This window comes from Homalodisca vitripennis, chromosome 4, assembly GCF_021130785.1.
Source record: "Homalodisca vitripennis isolate AUS2020 chromosome 4, UT_GWSS_2.1, whole genome shotgun sequence".
NCBI lineage: Eukaryota > Metazoa > Arthropoda > Insecta > Hemiptera > Cicadellidae > Homalodisca > Homalodisca vitripennis.
In genome coordinates, this window is record NC_060210.1 from 81,569,240 (window position 1) to 81,587,052 (window position 17,813).

The 17,813-nt window shown below is 34.5% G+C and overlaps 1 protein-coding gene across 1 annotated transcript in view; it reads right to left on the reverse strand.

Annotated features, from left to right (window-relative positions):
• The window catches only part of LOC124359627 (filamin-A-like), a 154,833-nt gene that overhangs the window by 124,843 nt on the left and 12,177 nt on the right, over window positions 1–17,813 (reverse strand).

Here is a 17,813-nt window from a genome sequence, read left to right on the forward strand (position 1 = left end):
TAAAAACGTGGTTCATTCATGCTTTCTGAATGAAACATGTCTCGGCTCATATTTATTATTCAACTGTTTTGGTTAAATGCAGTAGTGTTCATGGTGTGAGACTCAATTGTTTAGGATTGGAAATGGAGATTAAAGTTCTGAGTAACTACAAAAAAAAAACACTTAACAAAAATTAAAATCAAAGTTTCCAAAGTTGAAACCACCACGAATTCGGTTTTATAAACATTTGTATTATAACATTTATCAAATAACAGTAACTAACCTTTAATTTGCAATCTTTTTATGAAGATACATCATAATCTATTTCAGATATGCATTAATTTGTTTAATGAATAAAAGCTCAACTTTTATGATGATTACTGTGTATTGTATATGTTGAGTTCAACATAGTATTACCATATCCATTTTCTACGTCCGATTAGATATAGTGTTTTTTATAAAACTCTGTATGAAGCTTGTGATAGTAAAAAAGTCAAACAATAAAATATATTAGTATTGGAAGCCAAAGGCGTGTGCAAGTTTCATGATTTGGAGGTGCCTGACATACTGTAGGGTTTTGGGGGGGAGGGTATTCCAACAAAAAGAGGGATCCGGGCTAACCCCGAAAAATGTTTCGAAATTGTACTCCAAATTATTAATTTTGAAGCTTTTTGACAAATGTTTTTAAACATAGAACTCTTACAAACCACAGCTCAATTTTGCAGTGGACTATACACGATTCAAGTGATGTCGAGGAGGGGCAGTAGGAAACAGGATATAGAGGAACTTTGCATTACAAATACAACAATAAAATAATACATAAATACCGGCACCAGCAAGCCGAATAACATAACTCTTGTACTTTGGTAGTAATATAATTCTTGCACCAAAGTTATATAATAAAAAATCAACTTATTAGTATATGCCTGTGCACCTGTGGCACCCCTTAAAAGCATGCCAGTGTTAGAAGCTATGAAGTCTATAAAAATACTCAGATTAAAGTCAAAGAAAATATTTATAAATCTGTTTCACTACCAAATAATAGTGTGAAGGTTATCATAAAAAAATGTTACAAGTTAGTAGTCTAAGATATTTGAATACAGTTTGATATTCTGTATAATACTCGTAAAAACCATGATTATCGAAAAATATGAAAGTCTAGCTATGTAATAAGCAGATTACATAAAAAAAATTAACAAAATGAGGAATAATTGTTCTACTATTACATTGGTAATTTAGTACTAGTCACAGTAATGACAAGTTGTGCCACCATACACTGTGCCAGGTAACTGTTGGTTGGCTGGTGAGATGTCTATCGGCAGCCTTGAGAGTTGCTGGAGCTGGGAGAGTTTGCACTTTGCTGGTCACTCAATAACACTTTCTATAAATAACTCACTGTTGCCTTTCTACACATTTGCATAGACTTCCAGTTTTATTACCTCTACACTGCATCAGGCAACTCATACAATCCAAGCTAACAGCATTACCTTACGTTTCTCATTGTCAGTATTTTACCAAGTGTGGGCAATTCACAACCCATATATAGAAACACTATACACAAAACTAACATTTCTTCATTATGAAATGTTAAGTGTTGTAGTAATAGTTAAAATAAGAAGCAACAATTGAGTAAAAGTATGTTTTTATTCATGTGTGACATTTCAAGCTCTGAAGATATTGTTTGGCTCAACTGCTACTTCCATAGTTGCTTGATCTCAAATATACCTCTCTACGAGTATATTTTTGTAATAATGTCCTGAAAATTGCACTTGACAAATATTGAAACTGCTTGAAGAGAGGCTGATCTACTTTTAGCTTTACTTTGCTCATTCCTCAAAGACTGTACATCTGCACAAGGAACTTAACAAACAGAGTAAGATGGAGAATCAATCAATATGAGGTGGACAGTACTGATCAAAAGTGCATCAGTCCAGGCTGAATTTGAATCCGTTATCACTAAGTCAGATTCAAAATCCATTACTTTAGATGTGCAGCCACCAGCTCACCCATAGTTGTGAAAATTGTATGCTACTTCCTAACTATTTTTGAGGTATTACCTAAAAGTGTGTACTTTGGGTACATCTAGATTTTGTAAATTATTTAAATAGTTAAATAGATTAAAAGTGTTCTTACTGTATTTTTATTGTCAACTGGTAATTTTAATATGTGTAAAAATTAGCTAATGTACTACTTGGTAAACTTTAGCAAGCAGCTGATGCTTCTCTCATTGTTGCTCTAACTTTGGTTGAATATTGTTATTTGGATATCCATTAGAGCCACATATTCTATATATATTTCCTAGTTTGTTGATTAGTTCCTCGTTTACTGGTTTCCTAATATGTGTTTTAAAGTCTTAAAACATTGTGTTAAACCAAAAAATATCTCAAAATAAGGGAGGGTTTAATAAAAAATAAAACTGAAACTGCACAGCATATATAAAAATTTAAATTAATTGATAATATTCCTTTTAGATTTAACTGACAATTAATTAGGTATCCTTAACTAAAAACAAATGGAATCCAAGAATAACCAGTGAAGTGTTGTCACAAATTACATAAAATTTTATACCTGAAAATGTAACTTGTGATAACACCAGCAGTTGTTTATGGATTTCATGGATTATCTAATTCTAAGTCTTATATAAAAGTGATAGTTGTTTTTTGAAATTCTAAAACTATTTGTTTAATACCTATATTAAATATAGATAAACGCCCTTATTTACAATTTAAAAATCTAAATTTTAGTTTGTAGAAACTATTATTACTATTAGTGTACATAGTCATTATAGTTGTGTTCCCAGCGTTTTGGCTGTCGAGCTCAAGCAGCCATCTCATAGAAAACAATAGACAGACTAGACAATAGCGACATCATATTGTGTCCCGACAGTTACACCGTGACCTTGGCGTCGTTCCCTCCCGCTCCCGCTGACAGCAGACCGTGTAATGGCAGCCTTCGTATCAGCTGTTTCCGCCGGAAGTGTGTTTCTAGGGCCATCACTGACACTCATGTACTTACATAGTAACTTGCCCGGCCCCTGGTCCACATTTTCCTTCCTGTCTAGCTAGAAGCTATTGAGAGAAATCTCTTTAATATGTAAACCAATGCGCATTTTAAGTAGCAAAATTTTGTTAGGTCTACTAACCGGTCGTACAACACACAAATCCTATAGACAAGGGGTTACGATAATACTATTGCTATAGCCTAAACTAATCATCGTAAAAGTCAACACAAGTTGTCTGGATTCCATTACAATTGAACTACAAATACACTTTGGATAGGAGTATCCTCAGATAATCATATATATTAGCTTTGTAAGATATGGCTTCAATAGATGTATCAAGTATATGTTCTATAAAAATTTAGCAACATATCAATGTGCATGCACGAGGCACGAAAGAACCTTGGAAGCTAAAATTATTCACTGTCTTAAATCATTTATCAGTAATATGGAGTAGTTACAGATTCATAGAAATATCTAGTAACTTTCTTTGTATAATTATTACAATTACAACATTCTTCTTTATACCTGTAAACATTTGAACCATATACGAGTATCAACAAGTGCTCATAGAATGATATAAAATTACAAATTTGTCTCCTCATCACTAAACGTGCGAAAAAATCCGAGTATATGTTTAGAACGTATTTTTAAGTGATATGATATGATACATGAATTTGTTAACAGAAAACTTGTAGATGATTTCAACACCGACTGACAGACGGACGCAAGCCAGAGAGAAGAATGGCGACAAGGCCGGGGCCGGGACCTTGCGGCGACCCACAGCGTCACATCTGTGGCGTGTATCAGTGCATACAAGTCCACTGAGACCGCGATGTAGGCTCCTGTCATGTTATGGGGTTGATTAAACCAACAAAGGCCTGGGATTAAACCATTAAATCAACCAAACCAATGTTTTGAATTATAGATTATTTATGTTTGCAATCAGTATTGGCTAAGAGTTAGCGATGGTTATCTCACTCGAGAAGCTGGAAAAAATGCAACGACAAATGTCTATACACATAAAATTTTGCACGAAGCTTCTATACTATAGGCTACACTGAGTTGGATGGTTGTATTTCTCTACATAGGATTTGGTTGAGCGATTAATTTTACATTGATCTTACGGGTAAATAATGGCAACGAGTGAATAGCAGTATAAATATATTTGTACAAAAACTGAGTTAAATCATGTGATATTTTAACGTGCGATTTATTAACACATGTAGCCTAACTAACTTAACAAATACATCTTTTGGTGACTTTGTATGTAGACTTTAATTCTTGTAAATAGATTAAAAGAATAAATAATATAGTGGAAAGTCAAAATTAAAAGTCAGTGTCAAGTTTTTATTTTACTATTGCAAGTTTACCAGAACTTTTATTACTCTGCTATACAACCTAACAAAAAATGTGAATGTATCTGGTGTAAAATCATTTCTAGAAATATTTCATATGTCTTCATTTATAAATACACAAGAATGAGTTCTATGATAGTGCATGTACAACTCCAACCATGTATTGAATTTGGCGGAGCGTCATTAAATAACTATCCTCCAAACACAGTTGCTCTTTTATATACCGGGATGTAACATTTCATTGTTATGTTGATTGCCTGTGACTTTCTGTCCACAAGACATATCGAGATGATCTATTAATTCATGTAACAGCCTGTTGACACAAATTTACTCAACGAGAATCATATTTTTATGCATAATAGGCCTAACCGAGCATTTCCCTTGTTACAGTTAAAACCATTCTGCCGTCTCACCCAGCGTTCAAGTCTCCCAACACTATCAGAACAGGCGATGTATTGTTTGTTGGATTCCTCTGGTGACAGGCTACAGACAACGCCATTCTGCCGTCTCACCCAGCGTTCAAGTCTCCCAACACTATCAGAACAGGCGATGTATTGTTTGTTGGATTCCTCTGGTGACAGACAGGCTACAGACAACGCCAGTTGTTTGTTTTACTAAATTTTATAAGTTGAAATTTTCTTTACGTGGTATAAGTAAAGTGCAAGTAGAATATTGCTGGAGTCGAATCCTTCTAGTAAAATGTGTCTAGATCTGTTCCTAGTTTAATTAATTTTATCTTCTATTTTAATTTAATTTTTATGCGTCGGTCCACACAATACACAATTCGTTTTTATAGTAAAAACATTAAACAATTCTGTAAAGAACAAAAATGCCACTGATGACTTTTCTGAGCGATTTAGTGAAAATATAATAAATTATTTTGCCAGTTTTATTTAGGTAAACTTTAATTAAATATGAGTTTGATATTTTATAAATTAAATTTAAAGATGGGCAGGAAGAACAATCACCCCATACACAGTGTAGTCGCGCGTCAGACAGGTGTCGGGACAGGCGGGCCGAGCCCACTCCACTATACAACACAGCTGTGACAGTGGGAGTACCCCAGGGATCTCTCGTTTACATGTCCATGAATGGCTCTCCGCCTGGCTGGGCCTAGGCACAAGTGGGCGCTTTCTTCCTTCTAAAGATGCCGCAATTTCTGCTCTGACCTAAACCTTCTTATGTCGGATATAATGTTAATTAAAAGAGAGACGCAATTAAAAATATGAATATTTTATGAACTGACAGTATATACAACTGGGGAATGAATGTCAATAAATATTATACATAGGGAACAGATAAATATAATAAGTTAATGTTCCAGTAAACTGGGTAGGAAAAAGTATCTACCGGTAGCTCTAAGTTGTTAAATGACAGTCTAAAAATAGGATAAACATACATATAAAACATAAAATAAATAATGGCACGGGAAATAATCATTGAACTTCTTACGTCTGTTGTTACTTTTCTTTAATTTTAGTTATTTTTCTCAACATAAAGAGGCAACTCAAAATGACCAAAATACTTATTCTTGTTCTGTATTATACGAAACAAAACAAAATCCAACACCGTTTAAACAAACATTTTTTAGTTTATTCATATACTAAAACATTATGGCTAGTTAAAATTTAGTTTTCTAAGTGCAATAAACATATGTATAATTGATATTAACTGGTATCCAAATTCAAATTTATTTAGTATTTTTTTTATTTTTCAGTTTCCACATTTGGAGGCTGAGGCAGCTCAAGACTTTGACGCTGTAACACACACGATGTGCTCCAAAAGGTAATAAATAAAAGAAATATAATTTATCAGATAAAATACCTTTAAAATGTAAATCTCTCTTTGTTCTAAAGCTCTTACAAAAAAGTATTATATTGTCTTTATAAAACATCGAAAGTGTGTAAACATTTTATGTTGTATATTTAACCTTTATGACAGTAAAAAATGTAAACAAAATATTACTATTCCTTATGTCAAGAAAAAGAAAGTTACGAATATTTAAAAATAAATCTTAGTAATGTAGTGATCATTTTTAGACGTATTCAATTCAAATTTTAAAGTTATGTTTCCTGGGTGTTGCGTCCTAGGAGTTTTATCACAATTTATCCTTAACCCTCAGCAACTCAATTTGATAAAACATCCGTGCATATTAAGTCAGGATATAATATTTTACCAGTGCTGTACTTAGCTTTGACGGATCCTGGAAAAGATATTCATGTACGTCCGTCAGTTGACACGGTTCCTTCAAGTAGACGTGCGGTGTGGACCGTCCCTGGCCCCCTCAGTCCTCAGATATTCAACAACTGTGCATACGATCGTTGATGATAAAACCTTGTAGTGAAATGGCGAGTTTTTAGTTTTTATCCGACCCATATTTTGGTATATGGCTGGCCGGAGCTGGATGTCTGGCCGATTAAACCCAATGCGCGTGCAAGACTCCGGATGTGTTGGGAAATCCTCAACCTGGATCGCGTTAACTCTCTAACAAGTCACTCATCTATTGTATACAACCATGACTCAAGTCAAGCAATCTATTCTGTTTTCTGTAACGTCACATGATATGACAGTGTATGTAGTTTTTATACATCGATATTTTTCAACCAATTTGTTCAAAAACTATTCCAAATTAAAATATTAGTTTAATAGAATGTTTTAATCATCAACGAAAACACATTAAACAAAAAAAGTTATCGTATGGTTAAATTTTGCGTTTACTTGATTAAACATATTTACGTAATCCGCTCTCCCAACAGTGCCAAACTCATCATAAGATAAGCAGCACTAAGAGGAGTTGAACATTATGTACCACAAATTACGGCCCTTAAAACAATCTTCAACTTGAAAAAAAAAACCAAGCAAGTCTTTTAAGGAATAAAAGGAAATGAATCACAATAGAGTGCACAGTTCGGCCACTACGTGGGCGCCGAGCCGGACACAGATGATTCACAGACTGATACTAGTATCTGGGAAACAGTCACTTGCGGCGACTTGTCATGATAACATAATCCTATTCGAGTTTCTGGTTATCGATGGTTATTGTAGTGTTAGTATTTGCCCAGTGCGACGGGAATGAGGGGCAAGGAGGGATACGAAAACGATCGGTAAATTTCCTTGAAACTCGTGCAACTCCTGGGATCATGAGTTTTCACCTCGTTCTACATCTCCAACTCTTCTAAACACGTTTCGCTACTGAGCCCAAATGTATACGTGTGACGTAACAGCTACAAGTCGAACGGTGTTGAGAGGTCGAGGGGTAGACTGAGAACGTTGATAGAGATAGGGTGATTTGTCTATGTGGATGATTGGACGAACACAACACATCGTCTATGTAATAAAAAGTGCTGTTAAACGAAGTCTTACGGTTACATGTAAAAACACCCGCACATTAGTTGAATTAATTAAAGAAGTTTTCATTCACTACAAACTATACAACGCAATTTTTTTACGAAACACTGTTTCCATCTCCGATCGCTCTCAGAGCGCGTTGCAGAATATTCGAGATATACAAAGCGCGAAGTGTAATTTTCCACAAAGAGAGGCAAATGACCCGGTACTGTATACAACATATGGTCACAGTAACGCGCTCCTAAGCTAAACCTGTCCACTTCAGTCCTACACTCCTCAACCTATCAATCAGCGACTCTCGGTTTCTGCCTCGACTGCTTCTCTACCGGCAGTCGTTAGGAGAAAGTTGATCAAAACTACATTTGGACCGTATCACGTGATTACTTGCGCGGGGGCGATGACCGGTCGGTTACGCGAACAGGTGCTGGTTGTGCAAACAATGTACTACGTGAACGTAGTAAAATACCGTATAGAATTTTTAAGTTGAAGTATAACGCATTTACCTGTGTATTTTATAACGATAAATGCGTAATGTTTTAATACAGCTTACTCTCATTGAGTCTCCAGACCAAATAAGTTAGTTTTTCAGATTCTTCCATACGAAAGGAGAGTTCGTTGGCCATTTTAGCATCGCATAGCTTGTGCTTATCTATATATATAAAAGAAAGTCGTGTTAGTTACACTATTTATAAGTCAAGAACGCCTGATCCGATTTGGCTGAAAATTGGTAGGGAGGTAGCTAAGAACTGGGATAAGAACATAGGATACTTTTTATCCCGTTCCCGATTCAGGATTCCGCCCCACTGGTCTCTAAAAGTTACAGAAATACCCGTAAGAAATGCATTGCAGCAAACATATGTTATTAAGTGAAAGAGCCTTTTCAAATTTAATCAGCTGTTCTTTGTAAACATGTATAATGCGACAAAAGAAACATATGTTTATATCATTTAATTACTATTTTACATTTCTTTACACTTATAGTTTGAAAGCATAGAGTAAGCTTAAGAGAAACAGCAAATTTTGTTTCAACTGTTTCTGCAATCACTGTTAAACATAGACTTCACTATCCAGATAATACAATTCAAATTTTAATTTTTTACAATTGAAAGCAATTATCTCTGCATCTCCAAGTCAGATTACATTATTTGCTATCATCATTTCGACATGCTTTCCATCGAACCCATCTAACCTATGGCACAAATACAAGGATAATATGGCAGAAGATATTTTATATCAAATTCGTGTCAATTCAAGAAATCCCAATCTTGAAATGAATTAGGAGATACATAATAGGGCCTTGCTTTTGATTGAAGACATGTGCTATCTCATATGCGGTAGTTTATTAAGTCAGGTTAGGAATGCCAGTGCCAAATTGAGAAATGAATGACGCATTTAATCGAGAATTGGAACGGACACGTAAATATGATCACCAGGAATTAGATTTAGAAGTTCAAACGAATGTACCCCTGATGAATCCCCAACAAATGGAAGTTTATGATACATTAATGAAGGCAACTGATGATGGAAATGGTGGTTTCTATTTCTTGGATGGCCCTGGTGGAACTGGTAAGACATTCCTCATGTCAGTAATTTTAGCCACTGTTCGTGCAAGATCCAACACTGCGGTTGCAGTTGCTTCTTCTGGAATAGCAGCCACATTACTAAAAGGATGTCGTACGACACATTCTGCATTAAAATTGCCGTTAAATCTGGAATATATTGAAAAACCAACATGCAATATGGCACTCCGCTATGGCCAAAGTTTTATCAGAATCGAAGATCATCATCTGGGACGAATGCACAATCGCGCATAAACGTGCATTGGAAGCACTCTACCGAACATTGCAAGATCTACGTAATGACTCGAGATGTTTTGGAGGCTCAATGATTTTACTGCCTGGCGATTTCCGCCAAACATTGCCAGTAATTCCCAGATCGACTGCTGCCGACGAGATAAACGCTTGCCTCAAATCATCGAATCTATGTTAAGAAACTTCAGCTGACAACAAACATGAGAGTTGCATTGTTGAACGATACATCTGCTGAAGATTTCTCTGAGCAATTGCTGACTATCGGTAATCGTCGAGTACCTGTCGACGAATCGAGCGGATTGATTTCATTTCCTCCGAATTTCTATAACTTTGTCTCATCGAAAGACGAACTCATTAACAAAGTATTCCCAAACATCATTACTAACCTCAAAAATAATGAATGGTTGAGTGAGCGAGCAATTTTGGTAGCTAAGAATAAAGATGTAGATGACTTAAACTACATAATTCAGAATGAGATCATTGGTACACTGCATTCTATCAAATCTATTGACTGTGTAGCAAATGAAGGTGATGCCACCAACTATCCAATTGAATTTTTAAACTCCTTGGATGTACCTGGCTTACCACAGCACAATTTACAACTAAAGTTTGGTTGTTGTAATCATGCTTAAAAACTTAAACCAGCCAAAACTGTGCAACGGAACACATTTGGTGGTAAGTAAATTGATGAACAATTTTATTTACGCCACAATACTCAAAGGAAAATTCAAAGGTGAGGAAGTTGTCATTCCGAGTATCCCGATGATCCCAACCGACATGCCATTTCAATTTAAACGACTTCAATTTCTGATCCGTCTTGCATTCGCCATGACTTTAAATAAGTCACAAGGCCAATCGTTAAAAGTTTGTGGTCTTAATCTCGAACATCCATGTTTTTCCCATGGTCCATTATATGTGGCATGTTCACAGGTCGGAAGACCTTCCGCGTTATTTTTTTCGCGCCTAATAAAAAAAACAAAAAATGGTTTATCACAAGGTGCTACAATAAATGGCAAATAAAGAATCATTGAATAATTATATTTTTTTATTTACAATTATCCTAATTTAAAAAGTACAAAATGTGATCATGTGATATTGCCTTTAAGGCGGAACAAAGTTCGCTGGGTCAGCTAGTTTTCTTATAAAATACTCTATTCAACTACAATAGGTCTGTTGATTTATCTGTCACAAGGTATTGCTTGACAGTAATGACATCAATCCAACAATTAACCCAGCATAAAGAATTCACAAAGGGAAATCAGTCCATCCTGCAATGGAGGTCTGTGGAACACTTGAGCCAGCTGTGCGTCTACGTACTGTGTCAGGTTCTCAGTAGCATTTGGATTTCGACGTGGCTGCTCAGTTAGTGAGGATTAGGCAAACTGTAAAATAGGAGATTACCCCACTCTCCTTACATCTGTAATACATACGCCACACACGCTACCCAAAACATTTTTGATTTTCCATTGTGTTATCATAATCCCAACCAACTTCATTATTGAGTCAACTAAAAAAATTCCTAAGTATTAAATAAATACATGCTGACCTAGACGCGTGTTACAAATTAAAAACTTTCTGACTAAAAATGTCTTATTGTCCTTTCAACTTAATCATTAATCTTATAGTAGAGGACACTCTGAGTTGGGCCTAAACGAACTGTATGTAAATACAACCGTGTATAAAATGTTCAAATTGACGCGGGAGTAGATTACATGATGATGACCATGAAACAAGCAGGCGACATCCACTTTTGATTAATAACATATAAGCCTTACCTCCTGCTCAACCTCTTAATTAACATTACTAGAATTTCTGCAACTGCATATTCGGAATATTTTTGTAAAAACTGATGTGAAAATGTGACGATTGCCTCTTTATTCTATTAATGAATGGATGGAATGGACCCAATAGTCTCTATCGCAATATATAGTTGGAAATCTAATCTGATTGTCGTGAATTGTTAGACTATACGAACTCCCGGATACATTTTCGATTTTTCTCAACTCCAAACAGTGATTTTCAGAGAAGTGTTACACCATGTCTTAAATTTTTTAACCTTATGATATTTCTAAGATTCTTTCACCTGAAGAAGAGTGCAGATATCGGTTCTTGAAGTGTCACGTTACTGTTCTTGTAATATAGTGATGGAAAATTACAGATATCTTTAGTTAAAGTGACAAAAATTTAATTCAAATTGCGATAATGACAGATTTAATTCTGGCACAGTTAAGACAGATCGTTATAATAATTGTAATTCTAAGTTCCAAAATATATAATCCACACTCTTGTGTATTATATACAGAGTGTGTGTGTGTGTGTGTGTGTGTGTGTGTGTGTGTGTGTGTGTGTGTGTGTGTGTGTGTGCATATATACTCGTATATATAATAATGTATTATATATACATATAATTATTATATAATATAAAATTAATATTAAAATTAAAACTATCTTTTGGTCTGAATAAAAGATTGTATTTATCTACTCTATAAATCTTCCTCGGTTTATGATAGGTATCTATATTAGCTGTTAATAACATGTTCAAAAAGTTCTATTTGTTTATTTATGTTCATTTTATTTTTTTTGGTGTAGGGGCCTACTATTTTATTATTCTTTAAAAATCCTTTTTGAAAACTGCAAATGTAGAAATATTAAAGGTCATTTGTAGCCTACTAAGAATTCTACTCTATGTTTGTTTATAAGTGAACATTTATGTAATTATACAACCAAGTGAATATATATTATAAAGCAAATCTTCTTTAAAGCCCTTACACATTCATTAATCAGATATTTCTATAGATAGTCTATTAGTAACGTATGTTTAAAACTTTTATAATGAAAATTTTACATCCATCCATTTCAAGATGCAGCCATTTAAAATTTATTGTTTGTTAGTTATAACTCAACACATTAGTATTTTACAAGAATAATTATTGTTTAAGTAAATCGAGTGACAAAATGTCCGAACTGTAGCGAGTAGCACGCGCGTTCCTTACTTACTTCAGCCAGTTCTCAGCGCAACAATTCCACTCGTATTTAGGTAACAACATATTTATGACCTATCAAATGCAGGTTTAGTGGCAAAGTTCATACTGCAAAATGAATAAATGCGCATTTAAAATGTACTTAAACGTGTTTACTCTCATAAAAAATGCCTTGAATTCGTCATTCGGTTATTAATAAATACATTGCACTACTTATATGGAAACAGCCACATCGGCGCCTACACGGGACCACGATAAATATGGATTAATGTTTGCCAATACCTATTAAAATATTTAAAAATTATTTATTTAACTGTTCGTTTAGACTTAATAAAACTGTCATATATACGGTTTCTCCGTACTACGTACTGTGATGTAAAAATACAATACCTGTAATAATCAGTTAATATCGCACCATCAAAAAGGCTCGGAACATAATTTTAGAACATTTAAAATTAATCATAGAGGAGTTGCTGGGTGGCAAATAGAGGCAGTTGTTTAAAGAAGAAAAACCTATTAACTGACTTAGGGGTGTACAAACATGAGCTCAGCGGCAGAATGCTAGGAAGGTTACTGTAACGCGCAATATACAGCGTACTTAACGGGACTGAAATCTGAGTTCGTTATCTGGTTTGTAATATTTTGTTCGAGCTAAAGACCAAAGATGAACGACGTTATAAATTAGAATACTCTCATCTGAAATACGTTGACACAGAGGCAGTAGAACTTGCACTGTGCCTGTGGCCATGGCCTAGTCTCCTGGCCTGTGTTGTAGTGAACAAGCTCTCGTTATTGCCTTGTGTTTTCAATTTCTTCATTTAATATCACTACAATACTAATGCGATCCATATTTTTATTTTGAGCCTTTTGTTTGGTTGATAACCGGATCAAATTAGGGCAAAGAGGCGCAATTCTCTTTCTGGTTAAGTTTTCAAGTGAAAAATAATAATTATGGTTCATGTGGAAATATTCCTCTAATTCGCCGACGTTGTTTTATGGCTATCAAAATTTAAACGAGTGATTATTACCTGGTTTAAATGTTCTTATGTGCTTTAGAAACTGTAGAGAATAACCACAGCTTTTAAATGTGATAATTCAACTTATGTCAAAATCACGCGTTATTTGTATAACTATTTAATTTTCTTATTTGCATTGATTGCAAGTAATTAACTGCAATAGTAGATCGTGTTAAACTCATCACTAAAAGCTATATTATAGGACGTATTACATGAAAATAAATACGTCTTTTAATAATTATGGAGTAGGCCTATTATAATAGTTATACTTGTAATAAGGAATTTCCTTTTAACCTTTTAAGAAGCTATTCTACTGTTTTCAGAAGGAAATGTTCTGAGGGATCACGCGGCTTAAGACGGGTAGAAGATGTACAAGTAGCATTTTCACAAGTATTGTTTTTTCATTTATAGTTAGCTTGTAAACAAATTTATATATATATATATATATATATATATATATATATATATATTTGGTTTATTTTATTCTGTGTATGTTTTAAAAGTGTACTTGAAAAAGTTGTTAATTACAACGAAATATTGTACATAAAAGAATTGTAGTTTTCTTTTGAAATTGCTCTAAGAGACTATATACTGTATATATAGTCTCTTAGAGCAGTTTCAAAAGAAAACTACAATTTTTTATGTACTACTAGCGGGCCCGGCGCGCTTTGCTGCGCATTTCAATAATTTTTTGCAAAAGTTGCCCGCGGCTTCGCACGCAATTTCCCGTTGAAAACAGTACACTATATTCACTTATTCTTTTTCTATCACATTCTAAACATTGCTGAGATAATTGATAGTCGTTCCATCGTGAGCCTCTTGGGCGTATTATGAAGGTATGTACCATATTCCTGCCTCTATCTAGCTGTTACCCACGGCTTCGCACGCAAATCTTAAGAACCGAAGTCCTTATATTACTTAGTAAATTTTTTTTTTACTATAATAAATTTTAGATTAAATTAGTTATATCTCCGATGCCACGATTGAGCTTGCTTTGTTGTCTCGATCGAGAGAATATGTACACACGGAGTTTTGAGAACCATACTTCTGTCAAAAAAAACAACTAAGGTTGATTTTATAACATTCTTTATATTTGTAGCCAACGTAAGATAGTAATTATGATATCTGCATTGCTCTTCTGATCAAGCATGAGCATGGTTTATATTAAATAAATATTGCAGTTAAAGGTGAATTTTTACGTCAAATTTGAATTGTATTATCTGGATAGTAAAGTCTATGTTTAACAGTGATTGCAGAAACAGTTTAAACAAAATTTGTCGTTTCTCTTAAGCTTACTCTATGCTTTAAAACTATAAGTGTAATATATGTTTACAAAGAACAGCTGATTAAAAATTTGAAAAGACGTTAACATATGTTTGCTGCAATGCATTTCTTATGGGTATTTCTGTAACCAGTGGGGCGGAATCCTGAATCGGGAAAGGGATGGGCATAGCTTATAAACCTTCTCCGTGGAAAAATACATATACGTACAAATTTTCATCATGATCGGTCCAATAGTTCACGATTCCATAAAGGACAAACATACAAACATTCATTTATATATATATAGATATTTCGTTGTAATTAACAACTTTATCTATATATCTGTGAGTACATTGATATATAACACTTAAGGTTTTACTAGCTAGTTTTACAGGATAAAAATTAAAAAGTTAGAGCAAAGCGTATAAATTATTTGCCAGTCAATGCCTTGAATGCTTGAAGCTAGAGGGTTGAACTTTTTCGTATAACTATATTGATTGCTACAAGACCACCAGAGTCATCGTATTCCATCAAAATCCATGGTTTAATAACTCGAATGTACACAAACATTTAATATATAAGTGGAACGTCCACTTGACCAGAGTAGGCCCCATATATTTAAACCTTTTTATCTCTTTTCGTAAGTAGAAATTAATTTGTCGGTATACAAATCTAATTAATGGTTAAAAATAGGTCTAAACGACTAATATTCATTACTTTATACCATTAGAAGGTGTTTATCAACTCGGCTAATCGTTTCTCAAAATGAGTGCACTAGCTTTGATTGTGTTATACTGTGTAGAAAATATATTATTTATAATATTGAGGTTATGTGTATGTCAGCTGCACCGACACAGTCACCCTCACTTTCACCACTGCCTTGCATACGACGCCAATCAGCTGATACGACTGGTCCTACTACTCACTATCCAATCCACCATTCTACAGTCAGCGGCAGCGGCCTACAAGTTGACCTTTAGCCTTTATTGAGGCACAGCTACCAATGGAGGTGTAGCAAGTAACGAAATCTGTCCTGGGCGGGTACGAGGCCGCAGGTGAACTAAAAGTATGTCGGTCCCCCAGCCGTATCTTTATAAACCTATATTGTGGGACTAATCACATTGCCTACAGAGTATCAATAGACAAATAATTAAATATGTATTCGGTTACGCAGAAATAAATACCCCCGTTGAATACTACTGATTTATTAACTAATTTCTTGACATACCTGTGATGATGTAAACAGTGTATAGACTGACAGCGGTAAACGATCCCTGTGATAGTGATTAACTGATAGCCCACTAACGAGATAGAGGAGCTTAATATGGGTTCGAACTGCATAAGTATTTGTCCGACTATATGAGCATGCCATTGTCACGCTGGCTGAAGTCATAATACCATTATCCGTCAATCTATTAATCTTTTATAATACCAATATTGACAGAGAAAAGAAACAAGCAGGTAATGAAACGCCACAATTATGCCATACCACTATCACGAATTTCACGACTTACACTGCGATACTGTCACGAATAGGGTTTACCTATAGCTGCATAAACAATTATTCCTTGAATCATCCTCTAAAACAACAACCAAAATAAAGAAAATTCACGATCCTGAAATAAATTCAAGTAGAAAACAAACACTGAAACACGCGTGATGTCAGCCTAGTCGACAAGGTAAAGAACAACTTGATTGCAACTGAGTTAAAATAATAATTTAAACAAAATTAATATTAAAATATAAAACATGTTATTACTTGTAAACATTTTTTACGTAAAATCACTTAGTGATTTATTACTATTTTCAAGACGGACGACTCTCGTCATCTAAGTAATTGCACACAAGTGCCAAACACTAATTACTGCAATTATAATTACACACAAAGTACTGTATCACGGTCGTGGCTGGCTAACGGTGTGCGTATGGTTACTGCTAGTGCCGTTAATTGAGCGGAGTTGCTAGGAATGCGGGTGCCATAATTTAGCCAGCAAATATTGTTAATTATTAGACGACCCTCTCTTAAAAAAACTGACTGAGTGTGTATGTGTATATATATATATATATATATAATATATATATATATATATATATTTTAGTAATAAACATTAGCAGTAGAATGTTTCTTGAAGCACCTCACGTATCACATGGATATTCCTCTTCTACAAGCCAACTTCAAATGTAATTAATCTTAAATGCACTTTTCAATAAACCATATCTAATTCAAAATATTTTTTCAACCAGAGTGAGAACCATTATAACATCGCGTACTTTTACAGGAAATAAAGTTTCACACAGTGATTTTTGTAAATTAAATACTGTATTGTTATCTTAAATACCGGCTGTACTAGCGGCCATTTTGAGCTTTAAACTTTAAATCATTTTAGGACCGAATTTTTATTCCATATTTAGCACATTTTTAATGCCTATAACTTTATGTACTTCGCTTAAATATTCAAAAAGTATACACACTACAAGGAAAACTTAAGTGTTTGAATGCATATTAACACCGCCTTTAACTCGAGATATATCCCGTAATTCTACGAATAAGGTTTTAAAAGTGAGTTGTTTTTGTAAGTTTTTGTAAGTGTTGAGTTTAACATTGCTCTTGTGGTGTAAATTTCAAGGTCGTTCCATTACAATCGCCTCTTAACCTTGCTGATAAAAATAAAACTGAACTGTACGCAACCGTACATTAACTGATTGATAAATGTTAACTTTGCTACTAATTGGTCTATTTTGCTACTAACTTCAATTTGTATAAATGTCATTTTAAAAGTTGGGGTGAAATGAAGTGGCAGTTTTAGAACCAAGATTCGCACTTTCACTATCACTGTCACGACAAAAGAGATGAACGAGGAACATCAAGGGAGATTGTGTTTGCCACGAATACTCGTATAATGTAAGTCACCACAATACCCGCTGGGATTCTTCGACGCGGTGGATTTGCGGTCCGTTCTTTTTTGCGTTGTAATCGATAGACTGAAGGAATGCGAAGAGGATTGGGCAAAAAACTGCGTGAGATCACCAGGTCAGTGGCTCTAGCTGGTCCAGACCTG